The sequence below is a fragment of the Podarcis raffonei genome, chromosome 5 (genome assembly GCF_027172205.1).
Source record: "Podarcis raffonei isolate rPodRaf1 chromosome 5, rPodRaf1.pri, whole genome shotgun sequence".
Lineage (NCBI taxonomy): Eukaryota > Metazoa > Chordata > Lepidosauria > Squamata > Lacertidae > Podarcis > Podarcis raffonei.
In genome coordinates, this window is record NC_070606.1 from 30,258,279 (window position 1) to 30,275,958 (window position 17,680).

A 17,680-nucleotide genomic window follows, 5' to 3' on the forward strand; every position below is an offset into this window, starting at 1 on the left:
TATGTATTCATGAATATTGGGGGTTTTTTAAATTTGTAATAACTTACAGAGCAAGCAACTTTTTAATAGGCTTGTGGTACCAGCACTCTAGGTGGTAGTTATATATATATGGGGTATGAAGATGACTTTCTTTTGTTAGTTAGTTGTGAAGTCTCCAGATAGTCAGCATAACACGCCAAGGAGATCATTTTTTAAAACTGTGCTGCTTATATATAAAGTGGCTCATTGTTATATGGCAGAAATCTGTGGGAAAGATGCCCATCAACCCCTAGAAATAGTTAACCAGGGAGAAGAAATAAAAACAACTCAATCATCTCAGTTCCAACACAGCAAAAAATGCAGCATCTCAGTTCCATATCCTCATAAATACCGAAGACAGGCACATAAAGCTTACAGCGTTGACCCCAGTGAAGCATGAGTAATGTAATATATAGCAATGTAGTGTTTAAGGGGGGAACTGCTATAATGTGATACGATGCAAAACTAGCATGTAATTTGATTGATTCACAAACAATATTTCAGGTTATCGCCAACCTTTTCAGACCCAAGACCCTCTTTTAACCCAAACATGCATTTGGCGGACCCATTTCTTTCCCCCTCCTAAATATCTGCATGGTGGTAGTACTTCTGCTGCAACCCACCCTGGATCAGGCCACAACCCACTTGTGGGTCCCAACCCACTAGTTGAAAACCAGTGCTGTAAAGAAGGTTCAAATTCATGAGTGAACATGTTTTGTAAAATAACAGATTGTTTTTACTTCACTGCAGAAAACACAGCTAATTAACAATGCTCATAAAACACTAAAGTTTGATAACTTGGCAGAGGCATAGCCAGTAAAAGCTCAAGGGGATCACTCATTACTGGATGCTGCCACTGCTTCCAAATAAACATGTCCCAAGTCAGCCAGGCAACACAAGACTGCAGAGTGTATTGACAAATAGTAAACAGCAACAGCAACCTTAAAGAAGGATTCCCCATTGTTTTTCTGAAAATCCAGTTTTCTTACTGTGCTTTTTGCTCGCCAATTACTATACTAGTGAAAGTGGTTGGCACCTTCAATCCTTACCCACTCCACCCCTATCAGCTGGTTTGCTGGCCCAGTTCATGAGGGGAACATCCTAGCAAGCCTCCTTCCTGGATCATCCCACTCCCCACTGACTGCCTCAAACAGCATCTACCCACCTTGTTCTCCTTGAGAGGAGAAGCAGTTTTAGGGTGGCACAACTGGTGCGGTCACACTGGCTACCATGCTGCAGGGGGCACCAACACAATGCTGTAGAACAATGCTGGGGGGGGGGTGCCATAAAATTTTATCGTCTCACAGGGTGCAACTGAAATTTGAGAGCCCAAAGTCTGCCACTGCAGACCCATATACAGTCTTTAATGAACTGTATCCCTAATGGAGCTGATCCCACAAAGATGAATTTGCCAACCAGTCAGCCCATGCAGGGTTCAAATGCTGGTTAGCAACTCTGCAGAGGAGGAGCTAGAAGCATCTTGGTCACAGCTGAGAGTTGTGCAGTGCGCCTCCTCCTTGGTCTGAATGGAACTGGCAGTGGGGTGGGTCCTGTACCTGTGTGAGATAGGGATGTTGTTTGGATCACTGCAAGGTGCTCTATGTGAGGCTGCCTTTGGGAAATGTTCAGAAACTTCATTGGGTTCAAGATGCTATGAATAGACTGCTAACTGGAGCCAGTTACAGGAGGAACAAAAACTCATTCTTACAACAGTTCCACTGGTTTTTGGTCCATTTCTAGGCACAACTCAAAGTGCTGAATATGGGCCTGCTTGGGTTTTGAGATCTCCAGAGAAAGTATTTATTTCAGTCCCACCACCCTCATAGACACATTTGGACACAAGGAGGGCATTCTCAGTGGCTGGTCCCAGATTGTGGGATTTCCCTCCACAGGAGGCTAGGCTGGCCCCCTCTCTACTTACCCTTCACCAGGAGCCAATTTTTTTTGTTTGGACAGACCTTTGTGTTAGCCATTTTCTCAAGCTCCCAGATGTGTTTGAACAAAGCAGCCTTTCCCCCTGTATCATGGGGAATGTAGGAAGTTACCTCTTACTAAGGCTACCTACACAATAGCGGCTTAAAATGCAGCAAGGTTGTTTCCCCCACCCCACCCCACCACATTGTGTTTCAAGTCATATCACTGTACACACAGAGAGGGGACTGGTACATCTTCATCTGATGTGCATTGCCTGTTTGGTTTCCCCATGCCTGCAACCTCTCTCTGCTCTTGTACTCCTATTCATGAATGCATCATCTGCATATGCACAACAGCTGTCTCAAGACAGATGGATAAGAAATTCAATTTTCTATCTATTCCTGTTCTCCTGCATGTTTTGCCTAAAAATGGAGGCAGAGCTGAGTGACAGTTGGCTGTATTTACTGAGATGAGGGGTGCCTTCCTTCCTTCCCAGGAGCCCTGAAACCTGTGAATATCTACTTCCCCCTCCTACATTCCATCTTAAGACTCTTACTGGACGCAGACAAGGATGGATTGACATCTCTCTCTCTCTCTCTCTCTCTCTCTCTCTCTTTCTCTTTCTCTTTCTCTTTCTCTTTCTCTTTCTCTTTCACACATACACCCTTGCATATATTTTTTACCATTTAGCCTGAAGAAGAGTTCTAGGAAACTCAAACACATGCTTTGTGTCCTTTTCATTGGCCTAATAAAAGTATTGTCCTAATATGTGTTGTCAACAAATAAAAGATTTGGACAAATGGATTAGAAATATTTCATGGATGGGACATATCATCATAGGGGAAATGAATTTTATGCCAAGGGTTATATCAGAGATAACAAATGCCCTAGGAAACCCTTCAGGTTCTGCAGAGACTAATAGTATAAAGAGATATGGGAGTTCTAAATGTGGAATGATATTATTTCTCTCAACATTCCCCTACTTCTGAGATTTGTTACATTAGTCTGACATTACACACGGTGCAGTATGTCAGATTCAGATAATGGTGTGATTTTTAACAGTTTGGGGTGTGAGAGAGGGTTTTTAACATTTTTGTTTGATTGTGGCTGTATCCTCTGGCGTAATAAATCATTGATGGTTTTTTTTATTAAAAATGGGTGAATAATATTATGCTAAAATATAAGTTAACATTAAAAGATCAGTGCTGGATCACATACATTCTGATCCAAAATAAATTAAGATTCCTGCTGAATCAGACCACAGATCCATTTCGTCCAACATTCACAACTTTGGGCAGATAAGGCATTGGGTCCCATCTTTATCCTATTGGGCACCCCACTAAAGGGATCTGGGAAGGGGTGTCTCTGTCCAGGAGTCCATACAGGGACTAATGGGCCATAGCACCTTTCCAAGTGGCAGCCAATTTCAACTCAATACTGATGTCCTAAGTCTCATTTCTACTTTGGGTGGCCCCACACCAGGGCCCCATGCTTCCTGCACTTGGGCCCACAATGCAGCTAGATGATCTTATGGAGAGACAATTATCTTACGGAGAGCCCTCTTTAGGTGCCCATGATGCAAAGTAAACAATACATACTGTCTTTCCTCACCACCTGCCATTCTATGCTTTACACGGCACTCCCTATACTGTCCTGATAAAAGAAAACAAGCAAAGGTTTGCCAATCCCACTACACACACACACACACACACACACACACACACACAATACTGTGAGCATGTGCAGTTTTGCATGTTACACTCCTTTTAAACATACTGTGATTATTACTACAATAAAATGGAGTTTGCTTCTGCTGTCCTGAGGCTAAACACTAGTATCTGGAAATAAGCATTATTTTGTTGCAGAAAATGATAATTTATTCATAAGAAACAGAGTATTTGTATATGCCCAGATGTCTCCTCAAGCTATAAAACGTGTTTTAGAATGACAAGAAATTTTATGTGATGAACAACATCAGCCCAAGTGGGCCCAAAATACCCATGCTGACCCATAGTGTGCCCCCCTGGGTGGTCCTGCCCTAGCAGCATCACTGTTCTGAACATGATTTCAACAAGCTATCATGGGACCAATATCAACTGACAGACCTATCCTCCATTAATTTCTATAACCCTCTTTAAAGCCATCTAAGCCCAGAGGCATCACATCTTGTGGCTGCAAATTTCACTAACTGATTTCATCCTGGCTTAAGAACAGGATTTAGATTGGACATATTTGGGTAGTGGATGATGTTATAAAATAATGGGGTGTCCTGATAAATAAACAACTAATCTCCCCTGGATAAATTGATAACACTTGCGGGTATGATGGGCTGTGGCAGAGGTGGATTTAGGGCAGCACAACTGGTTTGGTCGCACTGGGTTCAGAGCCTCGGGGGCGCTACAACTATAATGTACAATGGAAGGCGAGATGCAGGGGACACAGAAATTTGGTGTCACACAGGGTCCCGCTGAAATTTGAGGCCCCAAGGTCCACCACTGCCTGTGATCTTACAATCTCACAAATAGCACCAATGGTGGGCTGGTTCACAATCACATCATTACTATGGTTTACTTATCCCATCACTTTATTACTGTATGCAGAATCTATGCCACAAATTACATTGATTAAAAGTACCTACTATCATAATTGCTTGTATCTCACTGATGCAATCATTTATTTCATATAAATAATACCTTGTGTAGCTTTTATCACATACAGTACCTATGTACTGTATGAGATGAACAGTCCAAGAGACTACAGTCTGAAAGTCAAATACATTATAATTTATTTGCAGGTTAGTTATATAAGAATAACTTTAAATGTATTACGATTGCCTTAAAGATGTTCCATTTACATTAATTATGTTACTGTTGCTTTAAAGAGGTCTCTAGACTTGCTCTATTTCTTACTCCAATGACACCATTAGCCAAATACCCTGCTAATCTCCACCTAAATTAAGCCATTGGTTGTTTAGCAGACTTTACCTGTTCTCTCTTATAGGCACTGTTGAAGTTCATACTAGATGTCTGGTCAGGGACTTGCCGTTTCTTCAAGTTTAACTGCCAACCACTGACACACTGATCCAGCTCTTCCCAAAGACTGCTGCTAAATTCATTGCCACCCCCTACAGACTTTCTTAGTTTCTACCTTCAGTAATTTTACCTTTAAGGAACTGACTCCTCTCCCTTCAGCAGCTGCTTGGTACCGCAAGGATTTCTCAAGCTCCTGGCCCCGTTCTGGATCCCTCCTTTTCTTGTTGCTGTTCTCAGCTCCAGACTCTCCCCAAAATTGCCCATATGGCAGAGCCAGTAGCAGCCAGCAGGGTAGTGCCGTGTTGCTCACATGGCTCCCCAATGCCATGCACTGCTGTTGGTTACTGGAAGGAAGAGGAGCAAAACCATAGGGGAGCTCAGTATGGGGCAGTGTTGGGAAGACAAGTGAGCAATGCTGGCCACTACTGGACTAGTCCTTAAACAGTCTTGAACTTGCCCTTTTATAGTATGCATTCAGAACCCTCTAACCAACCACCAGGTTTTTGCTTGAATTCCATACTCTCTTTGGCCTAGATCTATGGACCAATAAATTTGAAAGGAATGTCCACAAAATGACCTATCACATTCTGCCCTTTTGAATTCCATTTAAAATCTGAATTCTACAGCAACTGCCATAACGGAAACCTCAGAAATTACCTACTCATCTCTTCAGCAATTCTATCAGTTTAACTGCTTCTTGGCAGACCTCCAACTGAACTCCAGTACAATGGATGTCACCAACTTTGGTCAGACAAGGTTTTCCCCTTTAACACAGTAAACTATCTACAGTCTAAACAGCGTTCAGTACAGAACAGAATTCTTTCATTTATACTTCTCAGAAAAGTAGTTTCTTCACAGAAGGTAGCCATCCCCACTCTTCCCCGCCCTTCTGAATTACTAACCAATATTATATGTTGGGTATTTATTAATATAGAAACAGAAAGAAAACAATCTCTAAAATATACTCAGTATAATGAAATGGATCTGTAGAATATAAAAGGAACTGTAACTTTCCACAGATTTCACCTCTGTTGTTTCACAACGTTTTATATGCAGGTAATATGTATGTATGTTTAATTTTTTTTGGATTAAGTATAGTTAAAACTAGTGAAGATGGGTGGGTTTTGTGTGTGGGTTTTTTTTGGTTGCAGAATGGCACTGCTAAACAAAGGGAACAATGGATTGCCCGAAGCCCTAAGAAAGCCTTTTAAGTATTTGAACACGGTCCTGGCTATTTCCATGCTAAATATTTTGCTGCTTAAGCAGCCACCTGTTCTGTTCCCTTTAGCTGCCCTTACTGAGGAGAAATGTTTAGGAAAAAGCATCTGGAAAGTATTAACAGTAATGGTCCAAGAATAAAATTATGCACAAGTGATGAGGGTGAGATGCTTAGGCAGATAATTAGGCAGATGCTTCCAAATTTAACAAACTACCCCCCAAAGACAGTGGCCCTGCTCCAGTTAAGGGAGTAGGTGAAAAAGGCTTCTGCATGCATATCACTACCTGGATGGGGAACGAAGTGTGTGAATGTGATTCCCTGGCCCATTTCTGCACCTCCAAATCCCACATATCAGCTATTTACAATAGACAAAGTTTCCCATTTCTTGTCAAATCACTTGTAGTAAGATTTTGCTCTTTTTTTTAATCAAGGGTTGCACAGCTGTAAACCTGCCTTTGTTAAATTAGCACCAGGAGCCTAGAGATCAATTTAAGGATATCTGTTTTTGCTTCTGTAGTAAGCAACACATGGGGGGGGGACACCTGGTGTGATACTAGTCAAAGAACAGGATGAGGGGAAACAAAACTTTGTTATCCATTGTGCAACTATGATAGACTCTCCTGGCTTTGGAAGCCTGCCTCCAATAGCGGAGGCAGAACAGAAAGTTAATGCCATAGTTTAGCTGTATGGAGAAGCACTTTCTTTTGTCTGTCCTGAATGTTCATTGCTGTCCCCCAGTTCTGGTCTTATGAGAGAGGGGTGGGATTCTCTATTCACTGTCTCCATACCATGCATAATTTTCTACACTCCCATCACATTGCCTCTTCCTCACCTTTTTTGCTAAACTTAAAATCCCCAATTGTTGCAAACCCTCCTCCTGGAGAAGTTGCTCCATCCCCTTGATAATTTTCATTGCCCTTTTCTGAACCCTTTCCAACTGCACAACATACTTTTTAGGCTGAGATTGCCATAACTCTACACAGTATTCCAAGTAAAGTCACACCATAGATTTGTATAATGGCATTTCAATTTCAATTCTTTTCCGAATGACACCTAGCATGGATTTTTCCCTTTTCACAGCTGCTGCACACTGGGGCTGGAACTAGACACATCAAAAAGTGTTTCAGGAAAACACATTGCAAACCTCAAACTGGGAAATCATGTTGGCGAAAGACAGAACTCCACACCACCATCTGGTGTCACGGTGTTATAACACATATAAAAAGATTTTTCTTTACTAATGCACCTGAGTCCTAGGTCAAACATCTGCATTTAGCTATCCACCATGATCCCATTCCTGGTCCTTCACTGCCAGTACAGACCCCATGACACCATCCCAAGCACTGCTTTTTCACACAGAGAGTGGAAGATACAGAGAGCCTACATCTTTTATCTTGCAGATGAAAAAGCAGCTTGGCAAGAGTATTTCTGACTTGGAGAAAGGCCACAAAGTATAAATAGTTAAATAACATCTCTCCACCTGTCCTTATTCCACAGATAAATGTATCCTAGAATTCCCAAGTCATTTCTACATGGACTAGAGCCATGATTAAGCAAAACCCCAAGCTTTTAAACTAAACAATGGCATGCTTACTGGAGTATTTTCCTGACAAATTGACTACTTGTGAATCTCTAAAAATGGGACATTTTTCATCAAGGAAATTAACAAAACACAAAGGCTTGGATCAATCCAGTTACCATAAATGGAGAAGGTTGTTTAGAAGCAGAAAGCTCAAAAGTAAGGTTTACATCTGTATTTCACTCAAAGAATATGTTTTTCTACAGCTGGTAAAGCCAAGCTTCCTCCCAAAGCTGTCTACTTGATTCATGCCTTCATCAAACATTTCTTGCATTGTTCCACCAGCACCAATTGTGCTGTTAGCTGTTGCATCATGCTTCACTTAGCTAAGCTGCCTTTTCCTTGTCCATTTATCCCTGCCCCCTCCCCCCCCCCCGTCAATAAGCTGCAAGGCTTAATGATCTTCCAGCAGGCACAGGTCGTAAGATTTCTTCATGGACAAAACTGGCTTTATTTCTAAGCTACAAGTGTCAGGATCAATGTCATTCAAACCCCTGGGCCCATGGAGCAGTTATCACTGAATGAAGTATAATAAATGTGTCAGAAAGCACAATCTGGTTTCTCCTGCATGTGAAAAATCAGATTACTATAGGGGGAAACAGACAACAGACTAAATCCAGGGAATGTGTTACTGACACTATGTGTATCGAGGGACAGGCATTAGGAATGTGAAGTTTATATGATGATCAGGGGACAGTACATCATCATGCATCAAAGACAGAAGAATTAGCAGCACTGTAACAGTTTGCAACAAGGCAGCACATATATTAGTTTTGTGGCACATCGCTTAAACTTTTATGCTCATTTCTTCAACTGAAATATTTAATGCTAAATTCCTTAAGTGGGTCCATTATGCTTTCTCTCTCTACTCCCATTATCTGTTTCAAAGGAAAAACATGACCAGCCCTTTTTCTATTCATAACTTTTTCTATAACTGACATGGAAAATTGACAGTAAAAACAAAACTGACAATAAGAGGCTGGGATATTTGTGAAGAGTGGCAGGGGGGGATCTACCCCAGCATTTTATCCCTGAAAATAATTCTATTTGAATGAATTCACTAATATTTAGCTGAAATGTTCTATATTTGATAAATAAACCACCACTAAAGGTGCAATGTTCACAGGTACTTAAAATGGTGTATGGTTTGTGAAATGCTCTGAAAGGTCTCCAGTGGTAAGGTAAATTGTGACAAAGGAGGTAGGCTCAAAAAGCATGGTATTTGTATTTTATTAATTTGTTTAGCACATTTCTATTCCCACTTTCCTCCACCATAGAACTCAAAGTAGTGGGCTTGGGATTCCCAGAAGGTTTCCCATCCCATCACTGAATAGACTCACACATGAAAAACTCAGCTTCAAAATGTGCCTTCAGATGAAAACATGGGGACTTGTGGGCAATGTCTCTTATTATTTTTGTTTTAAATCTCTTTGCTTAATGTAAACCATGCAACATTTTCAGGACTTGGTTAAATACATACATGTAATTAATATTACACTTTTTATTAAACACTTTTAAATATACATGTTAGGAAGATCTAAGGAAGTATTTTTTTAGCAATGGCAGGTATCCTAAGATACTCTTTAGCAAGGAGACCCCCAGACCTGAGGAGAAGACTTTCAGGGCTGCAGAGAGCTACAGGACGAAGAAATATAGTCTCTTTCAATGAACAGGACTCTGTTCCAAGGGACCAAACTGTTCAAAGCCTGTTTAACTGAGCATAAATCTAATAGTTTGCTGCAGCTTTACACATGGTACCATGAGTGTCTAAAGACAGACAGAAAGAATGAGAGAGAGAGAGAGAGAGAGAGAGAGAGAGAGAGAGAATGTTGTGTAACATTTATTTTCTTCAATAATTTCTTTTAAATAACACTCAAAATAAAGCTTATTATCACTTGGCGGGGGGGGGGGGAGAACAAAAGCACAGCACTTTGGACAATCCACTTAAAAGCCCAGCAACTTCTACCACAGTAAATTATGTTCAGTTTGTTTTTTGGAGTGCTGAATGGCATTGTTTATGAATGTGGAAGATGAATTTGTCTCAAGTTTCCTTTTTATCTACAGAACAGAATCCAGCTCAGTAGTTAGCTGTGACACTTCTAAAGAGGCAACAACAACAACAAAAGGAGCTTAACATGATTGTTTCTCATTGCTTATTTGTGTGATGATATGCATATTTTAGTCACAAGACTGTTCATGTTCAATCTGGCATGAAATAAATTGAGAGTATGATTTCATTACAAATAACATCAAGTACCTTCTTAATATCAAAGTATATAAAATCTACTTGCTTTCTTCCATTAAGTGCACACATCTCTATAAAATTGCAATCAGATTTCCTAATTTTATTGTTTATCTGATCTGAGAGCTGTTATGTAGTGAGTGATACTTGAACTGAAAAAAATAGTACCTGAAAGAAACTGTCCTTTTAATATAGACATAATTTGCTTGCTGATGAGGATTTTATTTTTAATTCAGAAGACTATTAGTCCACCCAACTAAATCTTAACTTTGCCTTTTGTTCAACACCATTAGTTATTTTATTTTTGAAAAAGCTGCACAGATTTGTTTCATAGCTACTTGGTAACATTTTGTGTTTGAATGAGAGAACTGAAAGTAATAAAATAAAATAAAAATAGCTCTACATAAAGTTCCAAAAGATCTGTGTATTTTCCAAGTAAAATTGGAATTGAATCTCCCACTACTCCAATGCCATTCATTCCACCATACTTAATGTTCATTCAGAGACATTTGTACCAATTACTTTTATGTTTGATAGAGAAAGAGGCAACAGAGTTCAGCAGTGAAATGATAGTTTCAGCTATGTAAAGGGTTTGGGGAACAGCAAGCCTCTGAATCCAAATTTTAACCATAACTTTGATGGACATCACTAAAATTGAAACATCCAAGCAAATGACTTGGACAAGTTTAATGATGATCAGACTTTTTCACTTTTTACACTGAAGCTGATATAAGGAATTTCACCTGTTTTGCCCCATATGAATTATCTTCCTAGTGTCTAGACCTCTTTTATTTTCTTGTTAAGTTTCCATCAAAAAATACCTATGAAGTTATTTGCAGCTATTCATTTCCACAAATCAGGAGGGGGATAGTTCTGTTTGTTCAGTGTTCAAAATACTTTTCACAGAACATAAACTATCACATTGCTGCCTGATAGGAAAACTATTTTCTTTTTTGAAGCTGCAGGCTCACTCAGTAGTTTGCTTAGGGCAAATGCCAGTCCATGGGAACAGCTCTTCCATTGATCTGCAGACTCTTCCATACCCTGGCAGTTGATAGTGATGGTGGAGATAGACACACATTTTAAATGTAGTGTCCATTTCCATTAAATGTAGTGGAAACGGAACCCGTGCGTGAAATGGTCGCCACCTGTACAGGCATGATTTTCTGAAGTTTCTTCCAAGAATGTGCATAAGATATTTTAAGTGTTCTCTCAGTATTCCTCAACATAACTCAGATAAGCAAGACACCTGCTAGTTATAGAGATTACTTTAAAAGCATTATACAAGCTTCTATTACTTCCCTAGGATTGCATAAACTAGCACTCAGACAGCACAAAGCAGACTCCAAAAAAAATTCTTGCACTTCCCTTGGCATAACAGCCACAATCTCTTTCAAAAGCCAAGGACACAAGCATTATCTACAAATAAGTATATTTATAACTCAGATATCACTGTGTATCTTTCCCATTTTATCTGGATCTGACATTTATATTTGCTAGTTATCCAGTCATTAGCGAACTTGGATTGTTGCCAACTGAAAAGGGGAAAAAACCCATAAAATCATAGGGTTGGAAGGAATCCAAAAGCAATCTAATCCAACCACTGCATTAAGAGTGCATTCAGAGAGAGCTATGGCACACATACATTATTTTTCCTTGTTGTGCATGTAGCCCATGCCATTGATTAAGGTAAAACCCTCTAAATCAAAATGTATTGCTATATGCCCATAACAAAGCATTGGGAAGCAACCCAATTTGTATTTTCTGGTGGCGTGCATTGGAGCATGCAGAAGTAAAACTCACAGCACAGAGTAGCATACATAGTGGGGACATGGTTGGATAATGCATCTCTGAATCACCCTAGCATAGGATTTTCTATAGCCAAAACCCTCTGTGGTCAACTGAGCCTCTTTTTATAGCCTCTGAAGCATTACAATATGCAAATACTGAGGTGGTTATCAATAGCATCACAGTACCATGAGTCACAGTGACCCTTTCCAAATACAAAATTTAGTTCTTCCACGCAGTATTATTAGTAGAATTTGTAGTATTTAAGGTCTAAGCAGTGGAGTTAGAGGAGTAGCAGCACTTGAAGGAGACACTGGCCCACAAACCTCAAACCCTTTTGGCTCACAAACCCCCAAACTATCCCAGCTGTTGTGCCTCCAGCGGAGTCTGCCTACCAAGAAACCTCAGTTGGTGCAAATCCAAATATGCTTGGTGATGCTTGCCTGACTCATCCTGCCAGCTGCATGAGAAGGATGCTATTATAAACTCTTTTTCTGCCTCTCACTTGCAGTCACATAAAATCCCAGGAAAACACAGGCAAACATCCACATGCTCTGAGCAATCTTCCCTTCACCCAGCAGGCTTTGCTGTGGCAGTGAGCGGCCCTTTTCAATTAGCAAACAAATTACAATGTTTTAATTTCTTTTCATAATCTCTGGTAGAAATACATGGGTTCATCATTAAAAGTTTAAAACTGCTGTAGGAAATATGAAAGGGGAGTTCACTTACTGCATTGTGTACCCAACCACTTTTAGCCATCTGCCTCTTCCTTTGGTTTGTACTTTGCTAAATCACTACCAGGCTTTCATCTCAAAATGTTGCAACATGTATTGGACAAACATCAAGTACACAACAATTTACATGAAGAAACCTTTCCCATCTGTTGCTATAAATGTGGAGGGGAGTTTCAATAGTGTCTTTGCTGCCCATACAGTCTTTGTAACAGAATCTGCAAGATATAATATTTTAAGTATTTAAATTCTAAGTGCTCAAAGGGCACAGACCCAAACATTGGAAAGCAGCCTCAGTATAATCCCAAATTCTGCTAACCACGTACTTCTCTCCCAATTCCACAGTCAACTGACAAACTACTAACAGCATAAGCGCAGTGATAAGATAAACACCTTTCTGCTCACCTCTTTCCTGGCCACTTCAGGGGCAGGAGGAGATTCTCTGAAATTCTTTCACATTATGTCTCATTGGCAATTTTTAAAACCCTTTTTAGCTAGTGTTCCTTGGCAAAAATTTGTTAGTAAGGCAGTTAATTGTATTTCTTTAAAAATTCTTTACATGAGACTCCTTATACAAGTCATGGAGACTATGAAAAGGAGTTGAGCACCACAAATACAACATATGGACACACAGGTTGAGAGCTTCTGACATGGTTAAGAACACATCCAATATTGTCACAGATCCTGGGTTGCCAGCCATATCCCATGAGGAGGAGGACACATAGGCTTGGTACCACTGCTTTTGATCAGTGGTTCAAACTCCCCACCACCACCAGACCACCTGAAAATTGCTGAGGATCTTGACAGATCATTTAATGATTCCCCCCCCAATCTGTTGTTTTACAGTTATGTTGTGCTAGAGTATTTTTTTAATATATAAAATTCAAATTTTAATACAATAAAATATAGTAAGAAATAAAAGAAGCAATTTAAATACAATCAAAAATCAATATGAATATTTTAATATGATGGATATGCCTGTTATGCTAAAGTTCTTCAATATTCAGCGTAAGAATTGTCATCTTGAATCGTTGGTCGGATTTAGTATTCATTCTGCTTCTATCAAAGTACTAACTCTCCACTCCTTTCAAGCACCTCATCAGCTACTTTTCACTGTTCGCAACCTTCCCACTTCATGCTACCAGCCACAGCTTTATTCCTTCGAGAAAGGCGGAGCTTCCTTTCCCTTGACACTTCCGGTTCATTCATCCTGCTCACCTTTGCTGAGTTCTAAGAACTATGGAGAAGCCACTGTGCCTGTGGTACACACACACACACACACACACACACACACAGCATTCTTCACACAAATGTAGCTACATCACTCCATTGGCCATCTAAATGAAGCTTACAGACAACTGGTGGTCTGCGGGCCACACTTTCGGAACCACTGCTTTAAATAATATTTAATGCTACATCCAGGCTTTCCCTAAGGGGTGATGTATTGAACTTATCTACAATTTTGTAATGACCGCTCCCCGCTTAAAATGGGGGGCGACCTTTGCGTGGACGCGCGCAGCCCTGGATCTGGAGCGGCCCCATCAGCATAGGCTTGGCTTTGCCTTCCCTCAGGTGGGATACCTGGAGGTCTCCGCCTACCTCAGTCAGTTGTTCCAGCAGTGTGAAATCCCAACCTCATTGCAACCCTGCCCTGCCCTCATCCTATCCACAGGCTGCAGGAACACCTCCCTTGTCGGGAGGTTTGGATTTGATATCCCGCTTTATCACTACCCTAAGGAGTCTCAAAGCAGCCAACAATCTCCTTTCCCTTCCTCCCCTACAACAAACACTCTGTGAGGTGAGTGGGGCTGAGAGACTTCAGAGAAGTGTGACTAGCCCAAGGTCACCCAGCAGCTGCATTTGGAGGAGCGGGGAAGCGAACCCGGTTCACCAGATTACGAGTCTACCACTCTTAACCACTACACGAGGTGTTGGGAGGGTGACTGCCTTCCCACACCAGTTGCTTCTGTTGCTATCCCATATTATGTCATTATTAAGCAACATGGTTTGAGGTTATAAGGGCCAAATTGGTGTGCACTGTGTAAATGGTGTGATTGCATCACTAAATAAGTCCAAATACCATTTTTTCAATGCACATTGACATTTTATCACACCACTTCGAATTCAAAGGTTTCTGAGGGTTAGTGTATACATTTAGAAAAGCAAATGATGAAGTTCATCATGGATTGAGAAGCATGTCAGGCTGTTTGGGGGTGTAATGTTTGACTACTGATTGTTCACTTGATAGAACTCCCAGCATGAAGAATAAACCAAACTCCCTCCCTGACATCAGTTTTTTGTGTACTGAGAGCTTTTTTGAACATGGTGGAGCTTTCAAGTAATAAAGCTGGTTTTGATGTGGATTCTGATTAATAAAAAATACACCCCTCTTACCAAGTCTGCATATGTCCCTAGTCAAACACTACTTGAACTTGAGCATTACACATGTGGCCATGGAAGTGTGATATTTAGGACCTTTAATCTGGAGCTCCTCACATTGTACTGTCCTGTTACTTGCCTTAATTACTTGGGTGAATTAGCAAAAGGCATTGAGTCTTAATTCTGAATTTAAAGATAGAAAAGTGTTTATTTACAGAATCAAAGTGGCAAGAAGTCAGCATGGAAAACGGTTTTGTGACTTGAAGCACCAAATGTAATGTTTAAAGAAAAGTAAAATGATTAGTTCAAATAGAGAGACTTACAATCCAAACCATTGTCTATACTTCACTTGTTTCTAAGATAGGAAATAGACAGAAGCAGGGAATCCTATGGCTTTTGTATAATGATAGGGGAGTAGTACTAGGAATCTGGCTGGCTGTACTGGAGGCCTAAATGCACCAGGAAGAATACTTGAATGCAAATAAGACAACTGGACCACATTAGGGCAGAAGCATTGCAAAAATTATGAAGTGGGGAAGACAGAAGTTAGAATTAAATGCTTATAATTACCCTTTTCCAAGAAGAAGAGGGTGCAGATTTCCTAAGTTTCATGGTAACTTGACAACCTTGAACCCACTTTCTGCCTCCACTTTGAACTTGCCACATTAAATAAATAAAGCCCAATGTATGTATAATATCACTAATCACTAAATACAAGAGCCCCTCATCTTGGAAAAAAATCTAGCTGGTTGGGCCACTGCTTTGGTATTCAGTGCTCTGCTGCATAAGGAGCAATTTCTCAGTGTTTTATAGCTTGCAGCCAATAAAACTACTGGGAATTATTGGAATTATTTGCATTCCAAATGCTATTTGTGATATTAAGTGTTAGAAATATTTTACTTAAAATTGGAGGTTAGTTTGTTAAAAACTGATCACAGTTTCAGACAGATCTGTGGCTTCCCTTCTTATTTATGAAGAATATAGTAGTTCAGACAGTAAGTAGTTCAGATAGTCAACAGGCAGAAGTATCTGATCTTTTTCTCTTGATGTTTTAGTGCCTGCTTAGCACCTTAAATATTATGAATTCAACAGCTCTACCATGAATGTAAGTTACCTGTAACAATTCAAAGTTGAAGGTTGACAAGGTGAAAAATAATCAACGGGAGCTCAGTGTCTCGACATGAATTCTACAAGCAGTAGAGCTTTATTCAGCATATTGTTGATATGACAATACCTTAGACCTTTTAGACATTCTGCATCTGTTCATTCACAAGATTGTTGTGAGCAGAAAAGACACTTCTAGCAAAGGAGCTTTGAAATGCTTTTATTCCCAAGACCTGATACAGGCTTGCAGTTATAAAGCTGATCAGTTGGGCATTGCTCACAGTTATTAGAAAACTATTGGTTAAGTTAAAAAAAAAAAATCTAAAACACCCACTGTGAACTTGCAGCTGCAAGAAATGATGTTAATCCTCTTCAAAAATACTATTTATTTATATGTTTTGGGGCACAATATTGTAACAAGAGGTTAACAGAACAATTCTACACATACCTACTCAGAAGTAAGCCACACTGAGTTCAAGGAGGCCTACTCTCATGTAAGTGTGGGATTATGGCCTATTGTTACCAGTTTGGAGCTCACAAATCACACCTTGAGATCAGATATCAACCCACAACCTCACCAGTATTATGTTTATTGTTTCATTTTGCCTCACTGAAGCTTGAAGAATTTAGGCCAGGCTTCCTTGCTACAATCTACAAATCCACTTCTCCCCCTGCATGCCACGGAAGATGGAGACACAGCATCTCTGTGTCATCAAGCAACCAGAGATTGCTTAGTGACAATCAGTTGACAAATTATTCCATGCCAAAGTGGCATGTGGTTGCTCAATATTGGACTCATTTTGTTTTTATGTTACACACCTTTTTGACCTGCCTCACTGTATCTCAAGTTAGCCTTAAAATAAATAAATGTATGACCTGATGAACACATGCAGTAGAATGAACAGTAATATTTTTCAGACTTTAAGTGGAGAATATAGCAAGTGAGGGTAAACTAGCACATCAGAAAGAAAGGGGATTGGGATTATTTTCTACTTACAGGGGGGAATCTTTAACACAAAACAGCACCCAAAATGTGAATCCATATCTGCATTCTCAAGTGGTCCAGGCCATTCTGTCACCTCAATCTTTCAGTACCATCTGATAATTTATCATTTTTATTTAAATACAAAAGCATTTTAATGTATAAACTGCCTAACAACTTGATAGAATACTGACTCTGTATTGGGTACAGGGCTTGGTAGGGGAAATGAAAGAAACATCACCAGGGTGGGGGGTCTAGTAAACACCAGCCCAGATATTGGAAATTGCAAGTTGTTTTAAACTGCTTTTAATGTTGTGTTTTGCGCAACCCACCCTGGGACCTTAGGGTGAAAGGTGGGTAATAAATAAAATCATCTTCATCATACTCAGGCTGTGTGCACACTCCTATTTAGTCTGCATCCAGCACAGTCCCACCACAGGTTTGGGAAGAAGTGTAAACACACTAGCCAGAATCCATATCCATCCTGTCTGCACTTTATTGGGAAAAACTGCATTTTGATGCATTTCCACCAAATCAGCTTCAAACCAATTTGAGAAAAAGAACAATCTAGCTGCATTTTAAACTGGTAATGTGTACACAAGCTCAGACTGAAAAGACGTGGGTGCAACACAAACAGGCACATTTATTCAGGTTTAGGCTGCCATCTGCATGGCTACAAGCAAGCTGTTCAG

General features: G+C 40.1%; 2 protein-coding genes across 8 annotated transcripts in view; one reads left to right on the plus strand and one right to left on the minus strand.

Annotated features, from left to right (window-relative positions):
• Positions 1-17,680, minus strand: part of CTNNA3 (catenin alpha 3) — a 577,974-nt gene that overhangs the window by 385,364 nt on the left and 174,930 nt on the right. Inside the window, exon 1 of one of the 7 annotated variants that reach the window (XM_053388393.1) lies at positions 5,095-5,189. The exons of the other annotated variants lie outside the window; for them this stretch is intronic. The gene's annotated coding sequence lies outside the window, so the exon portion shown is untranslated. Of the gene's footprint in view, positions 1-5,094; positions 5,190-17,680 lie in introns of those variants that run through there. 7 annotated transcript variants of the gene reach the window in all.
• Positions 1-17,680, plus strand: part of LRRTM3 (leucine rich repeat transmembrane neuronal 3) — a 102,202-nt gene that overhangs the window by 71,741 nt on the left and 12,781 nt on the right. The window lies entirely within an intron of this gene.